This window comes from Lycorma delicatula, chromosome 3 (genome assembly GCF_047948215.1).
Source record: "Lycorma delicatula isolate Av1 chromosome 3, ASM4794821v1, whole genome shotgun sequence".
Taxonomy (NCBI): domain Eukaryota; kingdom Metazoa; phylum Arthropoda; class Insecta; order Hemiptera; family Fulgoridae; genus Lycorma; species Lycorma delicatula.
Genome location: NC_134457.1, coordinates 37,190,044 through 37,203,810, shown reverse-complemented (window position 1 = coordinate 37,203,810; position 13,767 = coordinate 37,190,044). Strand labels below are relative to the sequence as shown.

At 29.9% G+C, this 13,767-nt stretch overlaps 1 protein-coding gene across 4 annotated transcripts in view; it reads right to left on the bottom strand.

The window, feature by feature from the left end:
* bgm (acyl-CoA synthetase bubblegum family member 1) overlaps window positions 1-13,767 on the bottom strand; it is a 159,406-nt gene that overhangs the window by 72,755 nt on the left and 72,884 nt on the right. The window contains exon 1 of one of the 4 annotated variants that reach the window (XM_075359654.1): window positions 644-802. The exons of 2 other annotated variants lie outside the window; for them this stretch is intronic. The gene's annotated coding sequence lies outside the window, so the exon portion shown is untranslated. Of the gene's footprint in view, window positions 1-480; window positions 610-643; window positions 803-13,767 lie in introns of those variants that run through there. One more of the 4 variants, XM_075359657.1, reaches the window with a different exon arrangement.

Below are 13,767 nucleotides of genomic sequence, written 5' to 3'. Positions count from 1 at the left end.
CTTATATGACATATAAATCGATGCGATTTGATGTAATAAGATTTTGTTAAAACCTTGTATGAAAAGCAAAGAAATTATAATAAATACAAGCAAAATTATTTATATTTATAAATAAAAAATAGAAATAATAGTAATAAATATTAATACTGATAATAAATTACATTAAATATTTCAATATTTGGGAAATAATTTCCATAGAAAAAATGTAACTTTTATAACACTATTAATAGATATGCTAGGATTTTAATGTAGGTACATGTACCTCTACATGACTCCAAAGTCATTAACTAAATAAAATAACATTCCCACATTCCTCTAACATGCAGCGTAAATATCACATGCCACATTTACAAAACATCTACCGATTAATTTATTTTTAAACCCATAAATATATACAAAAGAATAAAAAAAGAAATTACCATTTAAACACTCATCTATATAAATAAAAATTGTATAAAAAAAAATAAAACGGAAACTCACAGATACAATGTTTAAAGTACTTCACTATTTTTGTGTAAAAATAATAAATTCTAGTAAACACAAAATTGAAATGTTAGTAAGTTCTTTATTTTACACATAAAGAAACATACACATAAAGAAAAACGAGATTGCTGTTTATAAAGTTACAAATAATAATTTAAACCTGATCGTTTGCCCAGTGGAAGCCGTTACTGGAGAATACCGACGTCAAGTGTAGTAGTAGTAGTAGTAGTAGTAGTAGTAACAATATAATGGAAATCTTTGACACTGACACGAGGTGAATAAACTTTTCGCACTGGTCGGATTACGAAGACTAGTCGCAGTGAAACTGGTGTGTGAGACTTGAATGCGGCTAAAAGTTTACAGAGTTACCAACATACGAAACCGATAATATGCAGTAATAACAAAATATATAGGTAACATTTAAGAGAAATTCATGAATATAATATTGGTAAGCTTTAAAATAATAAACAAGAAAAGGCAAAGTTATCTCTCGTGCGCAAAATACCCGCAAACCACAACCGTTAGATTCCAGGAATACAATTTACTTTAAAAACAAACTGGAAATTATAATGAAAGAAGAAAAAAGATAGAAGAATTAAAGGAACCTGTTTTTTGTAAATAAAATATAAAGAAATAAGTACCGTGAAATCCTTTTTTTCAAGTACAAAACTTTTGTTTAAATTTATTTTTAACCGATTTAAAAAACGAGGTTCTCAATTCGATAGCTATGATTTTTATTTGTATGTTCAAGCGTTAGTTTTTATCAAATTTTCCGATTTGAACAGTTTTTTTTTTCAATTTGTAGAGAAAGTTATTACGGAGCTACAAGTAATTGATTTTTTCTAGTTAATTTAAATGAAAAATTGTATAATATATACAAAAAATTTGAAGATTATTTTTACCTGTTCGTTGTCATCAATATGTATTATTAATCGTCAAAGTTTAAAAAGCGTAAACGCATAAATGCAAGGTACTTCTATTTAGGGTGTTAGAAATAGTGTTGAACCGCTAAAAGTACAATAAAGGGGATTGTGAATTATAACAGGACGTTGTAAATGTCAAGAAGCCAGTCTTAATCTATCCCAACACTGAGCATCAACTGAACTTTCTATACTTTGAACGAGTAATAATTGATTGTTATACCATCATTATATAGACATTTTGATATCATTGTAACACTCAAAGTACTGTTTTTTTTTTGTTGAGAAATTGAGCAAAATTAGCAGGAAAATGTTATATAAAAATATTACACATTTTTTCATTATTGAACCTTAATCAATTTTTCGTACTAGAGGGTTTTTGTTCTTTTTGAAAGTTTATCCGCATTAACAATATTAAAACAGTTTAAAATAAATTTTCATAAATAATAAAATGTCCACCGGATTGATATAGAGGTTGTTAACATATCGCCACAAATTAGTTATTAACAGCTGATTTTTGAAGTCGAAGATTCTGAGGTTCAAATACTAGAAAAGGTTAGTTGCTCTTGTACGGGTAAGAATACTAGACAGTGGATATCGGTGCACTATGGTGGCTGGGGTTTAATTAACCTCACGTCTCAGGAATGGTCGGCCTGAGTCCGTACAAGACGACTACCTCCTCAATTACATATCATTCTTTTCTCACTGGAAAATGGGGTGGGATGGTTACTGCTCACATTTTGAACAGATTGAAACGTAATAATTAAGAAAATAAATTAAAAAAATGATTACAAAATATTTAATTCTTACATTTTCTACCTTTTTAAAGGTATACCGAATTAGAATTATATAAATTGTTAGTAGTTTGATTTTAATTTGGTACTGACTTTAAAAATAATAATCTAAAGAACTTTTTTTCAATTTATTGGTTTTTTAAAGAAAGTTCTATTCTTAAAAAAAAATAGTAAATAAAATTTCCTGTAATCTATTTTTGTAATGTATGTCGTCTTAAAAAATTAATAAATATACCAACACCTTATTTTACATGAAAAAGGATTCATTAGAAAATAAAATGTAAAATTTCAACGAAATTTTCTTATTATTACCGAGATTACTGCAAATTTCTAATAACGAAGTTTAATTTATCATTGACAAGATAATAATAATTTACTTCAATTTATTCATATGAATAAAAACAAGAACACAATAAATATGTTTTTAATACTAAAATACTCTAAGTAACGGTGAAATTTTTATAAAATGTAAACTAATAGCTGTATTGCGAAATAATTATCACTGTTTACCTTCTTTATTTGATAACTCACACCTGTAAATATAACAAAGAAAACGTTTATTACAAGTAATGCAGTTAAGAACAAACAATGACTTATTTAGCTTTATTTATTTTTTGTGTTTGCGTCTGAAAATTATAGATTTAACTAGCCGATATATTCTTTTTTAACGTAACTTATTTCTCAATCTTTCCCTTCAGTCACCAATTGTATCATAGAATTATGAAAAAAAGTAAACTTTATGATTGTGAAAGAACAGCTTTAAAAAATCACTAAAATAAATAAATAAATAAAAAATGTATATATATATATATAGACAGACTATAATAAATAAAATTCTTTTAAGAGTATAATAATGTAAACAATATTCCCTCAAAATTTAATATACATACATTGGTTGCGAAACAGAACTTGCAAAGATTTTTATTAACCTTTTTTTCAAATTATGTTATGGGCACTGGTGAAAAATTAATTTTACTTCTTTTTTTTAAATTGATTCTAAATACACATAATACTCGAAAGGGCATTCATTCATTCTTCCCGATAGGAACAGCAATATTATTACTTACCTATATAAACAGCGTTGTAGCAGAGCTACAGCTCTAGAACGAAAAGTATTGTATTCGGTCCAATTTGGGCAAATATGCGGTTTTCACCAGATCTTGACGTTTTCACCAGATCTTGACGTTTTCACCTAAGAAACCCAGAAAATCAAATACCGAATGAAAATTTTCCGGATATTAATGTTCGCATATAGATTTCGGCAAGGGCCTTTAAATCACTTTATATCTCCAGAACTACTGGACCGACTTTGACGAAATTTGATCAGATTACTTCTATATATGGGGCATTGATGCAATTAAAATTTCAACTTAAAAGGTCCAGTGGGTGAGACTATAATGCAAGGTCACGCTCAGTATCTCGAGATTTCGCCTGATTAAGTTCATATTTTTCTTAGGCGCATTTGTTAACAATTAAAAAATAACAATATTTGAGAAAAAAGTTATTGCAAACTTGCATCCCCACCCCAAAAAATGCTCTAACCTACTACTATGTTGTGACGTCACAGGTGAGCGGTAGAATTAAATAAATGAATAATATTTAAAGTGTAAATATGTAATTCGGTCTGGTCGGGTCTCGAACTCGATCATGCGGTTGACTCGATACCTGGTGCGTTAAGCTACGTGGCTACACTAGTCTGACGACCGTAGAAGCGAAATTTGTTATATGTAAGTTGTGAAATTACATTAGTTTAGTTAGTGCCGACCGTCACCGCTAGTACCGCCACACCCGCGCGAATTAAATACGATATTAAATAAAACGCGCGAAATTAAATAAACGAAAAAGTATTATATTTAAATAAAATGAAAAATATTTTAAATTAAGTTGTGTGTGTAAGCCGTGAATCAGAAATAACCCACAGTTGTAGGACTTCCAAGGAACGCGGATTTAGCCGCGTGACCCCAAAAATACTCCAAATAGGCAAAAAAACAATCATTAGATTACGTGACACAAAATTATACCCTATCCTCCAAATAATTCACAAACAAAACGCAGGTTAAGTAATAAAAATTAATGTTAGTATTTAAACGACGATATAAATAAATTAAGAATATTTAAAAACCTTCAGTCCGATACATTTTTCCTTCATTTGTCAGTCTACCGTTTTAATTTTAATGGGAATTATAATTAACACACAATAAACAAGGTGTTGTGCCTTTGACATTATTAGTCAAGGATATTACTTTTGAAGTATTCCATTACTGTTTAGAATAATGCATCTTTCTGGTTTTAAAAGAGAAGAGAATAAAAAAAAAAATATTCCCTTCTGTTAATAATGTATAATAAATTTTAATAGAATTCCATAAATAAAATAAAATAATAGTCAGTTTAACTGTTATTTCTATTTGTTCGTAATAAAATTATGTATAAAACTGTATTAAAGCCGGAAGCACTCTATGTGGCAGAAATCCTAAGACTGTGCAACAAAGGGCTACTAAAAATATAGAAAAAATCAAAAGGGAAATTATAAGAAAAATGTCCTACATTTCAAAATAATATGAATAATTAATTCAAATAACAAACTTTATACTAAAATCGAAAAACTGACAGACACGATAAGGAAAAGACGAATTGTATTTAAGTCCTCGATTATTTAGAATAACAGTAGATTGGCTAAACAAATTTTTAATATTTTGTAATAATAAAACCTAAAAATATATGGTTCTCACAAGTCCAAGAAGACCTAAAAGAAGTGAAGATAACTGAAGAGTTTATAAGAAATTTTAAAGAGAATAAAAAATAAAAATAAAAGGTACCAAGAAGCGCCAAAACGCAAGAACAACAAACTGAACTTTCTGAAGAACGAAGGAAAGAAATATCAGAAAGAATTAAGAGGTAGGTAATGGGCAAATACAAAAACAGGAAAAAAGAAACAGCCGCAAATAAATAAGTGAACTAACGTGTTCCAAGGTGAACTACTCGGAGGAAAGATAAATAATCAATTTAATTATTGTTTATATTTGTTCGTAATAAAATTACGTTAACCATTTTTTTTTAAATACAGCATCAATAATGATAATTACAGATATTTATTAAAAATATATAATTGAAAAAAAAAAATACAGAAAATTATATGGAATAAGATACGTTGTTGGAAAATTTAATAGAAAACTGGAATTAACTTAAGCGTAAATAATCTGAAATCACGCATCGATCATTGCATTATTATTATTATTATTATTATTATTAAGGACTTAAATAAACTAACATAAAATTTCATAATTTTATATATTTATTATTCTCAGTAACTTTTTTGGGGTTATTCCACAATTTTATATTTTAAATATTTATCCAACTTTTATATTTCGTTGGAACAATAAGTGAAACATTTTTAGCAAATAAAATTACGGTTTTTATCGGTTTCCTCAGCTTATTATATTATTGTTAGGAAACTGAATTTTTAGATAAAATTCTTTATATAAAAAAATCTGATGTGGATCACATGACTTCCTTGTACGCCTATTAAATTATATAAATCGCTTATATATTTATATTTTTTATTAGATATTTTTTTAATTATATATATTTTTTTGTTATTATTGAATTATTATTTATTGTAATTTTTTTTTAGAATCAGAGGTTAATAATTAATAAATCAATATATTTAAATTAAAAAAAAGTTAAAAAAAGGAAATGAAGTCGCATTCGAACCGATGTGCCTTTCCCTTGCAAGATCCAAATATTTCATTAATTAAAATTTTATTGGGCTACAACTCTGGAACCAATGCAAATAATTATCACTTATGATATATCGTTGAAAAGCTCTCAATGAGGGCTTATTACTGAACTTAAGAAAAGATCAAAAATCCAAATTTTTGGGGTCAAAAGGGGAGGTGCACAACTAGATGTTACAACAGTCCTAAATCCAAAATTTCAACATTCTAGGGTTAATTGTTTTTGAGTTATACGAGATACATACGTACGAATAGACGTCACGCCGAAACTAGTCAAAATGGATTCAGGGATGGTCAAAATGAATATTTCCGTTGAAATCTAAAAACCGAAATTTTTCGCGATTACAATACTTCCTGCACTTCGTACAAGGAAGTAAAAATATTACACTTGTATTTTATACAATCAACCATAAAACTGGCGGCGAGCTGGAGAAGTTACACATGAATTCAGTTATATCTTCCAGCGTTAAATAGAACACCATGTTAAAGTTTTAGTAGATTAATGGATATAACTACTGGACTGTTCGACATGGAAACGTAAATTAGGAAGTTTGCTGTAAGGAAAAGAAGCGGAGTCTAGGCAGTGGAGTTAAGTTTTTTATGGGAGTTTTTTTACCTGAGAGACAAGGTGGAGAATGGAGAGATTGAGTAATAATTAATCATTGAATCGTGCATTACATTAAACAGCAAGAGTTTGATACCCTACGGAAACGGGCTAACTATTCATTTTTAGATGGGAGACAAATAACAATAAACAAACATTCAGGCTAGGGTCACTAGGTTAAGAAAAGAGTGGATTAGTTTCCCGTTGCAATCTTTATTGATTAGAATTTACGGTTGCACATCATCATGCCAATCCAGAGAGAGTTACTTCAAAATAAGATATTATTTACACCCTCCGTTCTCCAGAGAAAATTACTGTATAATTAACATCGTAATTCCAAAATATTAAGTCAGGCTAATACATCAACTGTTTTGCGTAAGTCACAGCTACACAAAATATTAAATAGTAAAAATCAACAAATTAATGTACACGTTACTGCGGGAAATAATGCTTGTATACTTTGTCTCCACTAACTTCGAAGAAAAAATCTGATATGGACACAAATGACTTCCTTATACGCCTATTAAATTAAATATACAGATATTTTCTACACTTCATTTGAAAGTGAGATAAGATCCTCCAATTCTTTAATAAAATAGACAGTGACACAATTGCTGAAATATTAGTTTTATTAACATCAGATATTTATACAATTATAAATTCAACAATCTTACATGACATATTAGGATAGAGTAAAATTCCTTTTATTACTCGTACTAGATCAGTATTATTCGCATCTTCGTGAGTTGCTGATTAACAAAAGTTTTAGATTTCTGGTGTGTCGTACATACACAAGTTAATGATAATTAAACTATTCCGTTTAGTGAACTCCTGTATACTGGTTGTAAAAGTTAATTTCGACCTAACGGTGTAAAATATTCAGTTTTTATTATTGGATTATTTGATGATTAATTAAAAATGAGAAAGAAACAATCATACAGGAAAAAGAAAGATAAACGAAGAAATATATCTCAAAAACGACAAGAAGATAAATATGAAGGGGAAGAAAGTGTTAAGAACAAGGGGAAAAAAATAAGAGAAGATGATAAACATAAAGAAGAAAATGTTACGGCCAAAGAAAGAATAAAAATATTAAGAGAAGATGATAAATATAAAGATTAATAAAACGTTAAGACCAAGGAAAGAATAAAAAGATTAAGAAAGAATGATGAATATAAAGACAGAAAATTTGAAAATTGGAGAACGTGCAGACAAATTAAGATCAGAAGAATTATATCAAACCAAAGAGCGATTTAATGATTGGCAACAAAAAACAAATAAACGAAATGATCAACTCCGACTTAGGGAGTATTGTCTGACAATATGAGAGGAGAAATGAACTAAAAGATAAGAATTTTTTGGAAAGAGAAGTTAAAAAAAAAAAAATTAAAAAAAAAAGGAGATGGTGTCTGTTCGAACCGATATGCCTTCTCTTTAGATCAAAATATTTCATTAATTAAAATTTTAATTTTAATCTCAATTGCAATCAAAAAGGGAGGTGCACAATGAGTTGTAACAACTAGATGTTACAACAGTGCTAAATCCAAAATTTCAACTTCCTACGGCTAATCGTTTTTGAGTTATGCGAGATATATAGCACATGCATACATACAGACGTATATACATCACGCCGAAACTAGTCAAAATGGATTCAGGGATGATCAAAATGAATATTTCCATTAAAATATGAAAACCGAAATGGTTCGCGATCACAATACTTCCTTTACTTGGTACAAGGAAGTAAAAATAACAACTTTTAATCTCAAACACTTCTGAAAAATTTCTTATTTAATCTATGTAATCAAACTTTATTATTTCATAAAAAAAATATATATTGATTTTATTTAATTACAAAAAAGAGGAAAAAATATGATTTATTTTAAATTCATCCCAGATAAAAGATGTACCGTGCAAATAGATAACTTCACAAATATCTAAGGGGGAGTAGGAGGTTCTCAACTTTTCATCCGGAAGGATCCGATTTCGAATACCGATCAGGAATGAGCACGCTACAAAATTTCCATTTATATTCTTACAACTAAAAATCTTTATTTATTTAGATAAGAAAAAATAAAAATATATTTTTTTTATTTCTAAACAGGCTAAAGAAAAAAGTAACATTTAAAGATAAGATGGATCAGTGTAAGCATTTCTTTTTATTTGCCCGTCTAGATAGCGCTATAGCAGAGCTATAACTCTAGAAGGAAAAGTATTGTAATCGGTCCAATTTCAGCATATGCGACTTTCACCGGATCTTGATGTTCTGACACCTAAGAAACCCAAAACCGGGTATATACGTGCGTTCGGTGTTGGCCTCTAAATCACCTTTTATCTCCAGAACTGCTGGACCTATTTTAAACAAAACTTAGTCAGATGTATGGGGCATTGATGCCATTAAATTTTCAACTTAAAAGTTCAAGGGAGTGAGACTGTATACCAAGATCAGCCTCAGATATCTCGAGATTTCGCCTAATTAAGGTCATACTCTCCTTTTAGGCACATTTGTTAACAATTAAAAAATAACGATATTTGCAACAAAAAAAAAAATTGCTAAATCGCATCTCCACCTCAAAAAATGATACTATTGTAGTCATCTGTTATATTGCGACGTCACAGGTGAGCGGTAGAATTAAATAAAGGAATAATATTTAAAGTGTAAAAAAGTAACTCGGTCTGACCAGGTCTCGAACTTGATCGCACAGTTAATTCGGCACTTCGTACGTTAAGCCTCGTGGCTACGTCAGTCTGCAGACCGCATAAACAAAATTTGTTCTACGTAAGTTGTGAAATTACATTAGTTTATTTAATGGCGATCGTTGCCGCTAGTACGCCACAACTAAAATACGCAAATTAAATACGGTATGCGCGCGCACTTTAGTTAAAATTATTGAATTAAACAAACGAAAAAATATTTTATTTAAATAAAATGATGAATATTGTAAATTCTATTTGTATGTGTGTGTGTGTGTGTGTGTGTGTGTGTGTGTGTGTGTGTGTGTGTGTGTGTGTAAGCCGTGCATCAGAATCGACTGTATTGTCAGCTTTTTTTTTTATAACCATTCATAATGATGTATATTATTGTTTTAACATGCTGGGCTGTTACTAGTCATAAGATGAATACTAATACGGTGAGATCTATTATTAAACAAAACATTAGATAGCAGACCGTGCCGTACCTATACTATTTTTTCTTATTTCAACTACAGGTAAACAAACTGAACTCAAAGAAGTACAACCTAATCATATTGAAAATGACTAATCATCAACACACAACAGAGAAATACTAGCATTATATAGCCATTTCTAAAGAGAATCTGACAGTAGCTCTAGTAGTCCCAGAAGGTGAGTGGACTGCAAGCTTTGCCCATCCCATTTGCTACTGTTTGACAAGCCAATTAAAAAACGTTCCATGACGTCGCTCTGTTTATAACAGGATAGAGCAAAGATAAGGGAGGTTTATAAACCGATTGTAAGACCAGCGCAAGAAGCAGTAGATTTGAAATTTGATCTGCGCATATACTTGGCCAACCAATGTATGAGCTTGTGACGTCACGAGCAGACTGCGTATTACTATTCTGCCTGAAAACATTAACTCCGCGTTTCAAATCGAAATATTACTTATTATATTGTACGCGGTAATAACTATCATATTTATGTTTACTAATTATAAACAATACGCAATTAATTCTTTTATAACCTTTATTTGTACAAAATTATTAATTTTTAATAGTAAACAAAAGCTTACTTGAATTTTCTTCATGCATCTAATTCAAACTTTAGCAAGTTCACCATCCTCGCTAAACCAATCACTATCACTGTCACTTTCATTTTCATTTTCACTATCAGAGTCTACACGTGTAATATAACCGTTCTGTCATTTCATCTATCAGTGGTTCCAGTTTTTCATACTCTTTTTCAATATTTTTTTACTTTTTCACAATAGGGTTTCTAGTCATCTTCATTCACGGAATTTATTTTCTTCGTAGTTAATTTTTCAACATTTGTGAAAGAAAATGTTGTGTTATGACACGCCATATATCTTTTTACGGCTGACCATACCACCTCGATTGGATTCAAATCAAAATGTTACGGCGGGAGTCTAAGAACACGATGCCCATGTTTTTTTCAAAAGTTCATCCAAGTGATATTTTTATACTTTAGTTTTATGTAACTTTACTAATTCATATAATTGTGGTTTCAGCATTTTTGAACTACACGGAATATGGGTTTTCTTCAGCCAATCGGTCATATGTTTTCTTTTGGATTTAGAATTTAGTGCTTTATCAATACCTGTATTGTGATAAGGGGCGTTATCAGCAACTACTACTGACATTGGTGGAAGATTTGGAATCAATTTTTCATGATATTGTCTGTCTGTATTCATGTTGTCATGGTAGTCGCCACTTTTCAAACTGGCTTTCCAGGTAGTAATGCGTTCGAAATAGAACCGATTTCTCCTTCAGCATGAATTACTATTAAACGGTCACCTTTATTAATCGGCACATGAAGTCCCTCAACAGTACCATCAGACCACGACTTAGTCGAACAATGCGAACTTAAAACGTACGTTTCAATCAAATAAGCAATTGTAGCATTGATTTGTCTATACTTAGCCATTGCCTGCAAATATTCAATTCTCTTCCACTTGATATTGGATTTTTCAATTAAAATTTTTCTGTTATTTTCAGTTTTACGCCATTTGAAATCTAACTCTTTCAAAATAACAACTAAAGTTGATTCGCTGCCTTTAAAATCAATAGATGACTGAAGTTCTTGCCTTATTTTTTTTAAAGTAAATAATTCATGAATGAAACTCATTAACTGTTCTTTTAACTCGTAAAAGAGTTTTTCGTAAAAACAAAAAAAACTTAAGTGACATCACAATCATGCAATACATTGTGCTTTCGGAAATACTGGTTGGCCATATCGCAGAATTATTTGTAGTCAGGAGAACCATCAAACCTGGACTCTTCAATATATTTCGTAGTTTGTACGTGTATTTAATCGCTTCACTCCTCAACATCCAGACTAAAGTAAGCGAAAAGAAGAAATTATACACGGTACTGTGTTTACTGTTGGTAATTGTTTCTTCTTTTGTCCATCATGAAAAGTGAATATAAATTAAGTTTTCATTCTTAGATTTATTTCCAAGTAGTGAGACTCGCTCATTGCCGTGAGACCAAAACTGTGCTAACTACTCGAACTGGAATATGAAATCGACAGCTTATGATAACTTTCCAGTTACTCAAAACTAAATATCCAGGCGAAGGTAGGAAGTAATTATGAAGAAAATTATTTTACCAAGAGTACATTTTCGAAAATAATATAATAAAATTTAGGACATGTTATGGAAAAAGGACCAAGACGAAATTTTGTTTACGAGTCAAAATTGATATACTACAACGAAATTCTAACATCGATAATAAATCATCATCATAGTATATTTAAATTTGATCTGATAATTTCTATATATAATACTGGTAACAGTCTTAAAGCAAAATTTAGAATAAAATAACTTTTATTTTTATATAAACTCCTATACAATTAAAAGTAACGCCTCCTTCAAAGTCCATAATGGGTAGCAACTGTTCCAGAAGAGAGTAGCAACACCCGATTGCCGACTTTAGACATAGCATAATGTCAGTTGAACCTGTGGTACAAAATATTGTACAATATGGGGTTGCACAATTTATTGAATAACCTGACCTGAACGTGTCTAAGGGCTTTAACCAATCAATAATAAATGAATAAAAATCTGTAATAAAACTATCTGCTTATAATAAATTAGGTCGTCCTCCGTTATCCTCCACCCAGACTGTGGAAAATTCTACGTAAATAACTTGTCCTACTTACAAGTAAAATTCTGATTAAAATAAAGATAATAATAATAATTATTATTATTTTTGTTGAATTAATAATCAATCATAATGCATAAGAAAAATAAATTCATGTTTAATTACAATTAATTATGTAGCTGCATTTTAATGTTTCATGTAGAAAATGACCTTGAAACTGAAATGTTCCCATAATTATAGTAAAATTAAAAAACAAAGAAAGAACGTATTAAAATGTTAATAGTCGTATTTTTTTCGTAAAACAAATGCTTAAATATACATAATTAAAATAGCAAACATCCTTTACGAAATAATTATTAAGCAAAAACTGTATACTTCAAATAAAATTATAGACTTGTGAAAAAATAAAATTGGTACATTCAGTTCTTTCTTATAGCATGACTTAAACATGTATAATTTTATTTAATGCACGTAAGCAAGGGAATAATATTTTTTTAAACATTAAAAATTTTCAGTAGACTAATTTGATAGATTGTAATACTTATTTCAAACTACTATGCAGATATGTGTAAGCAAATTGTATATACATTAACTAAAAAATAAACTGAATGATTTGAACAAAATCTATACTAGTCTAAAAAGAGGAGATGGTTTTTGTTGGTTCGGGATAAACAAATTCAAACCAAATTTTTGCCCATCAACCGCAAAAAAATTTGTACCCATTTTTCTTGGTATAACTGAGAAGATTTTTAGATATATTTCATGTCTAAAAATTTAAAAAAATATATATATATATATATTTAGTAGTGGAAGTCAACCGGTTGAAGCACACACTTTAATGAATTAATTGAATTACTGTGTAAGCTGGGTTTGAACTGAATGATTCGATTCAATCGAATGAATGTATTACATAAGGTTATAAGCCATCGACCGAGGCACTAGCTCTCTTGAAGGTTAAGATATTAAAAATATTCATTATTTCTTCGCCCCCCAAGGAGGGTGAAGTTTTGAATTAAAGATATCATTAAGGTAAACATAGATTAGTCGTTTTACTTCATTATTATATTTCTGCCACCATGATAAAGAAATAAGTTATGAATTCTTCGTCATCAAAGGTGTATGTACTTTAGTTACCGTAGTTACTATTATTCTGTCTTTTGTAATTTAGTTTCTTTTTCAGGTTTCCATAAAGCCTGAATACTATAATTGTCATTTATCTGTATTATTCTCACAACCATGTGGATAATATACAGTGGGATGGAACCCTCAGAGTAGATGGGCATGGCGACCGAAGCAAGCTGTGCGGTTGTCCAGTGTGCAGGTAACCCATGCAAATTGGAAATGACGAGCGAAGCGAGCTCTGTAGCCATGGGGTAGGCCTCTTGACCGCGGGAGGCTCCGAGGAGCCTCTGAGTTTGCTTCGGGATTCGCCTAATC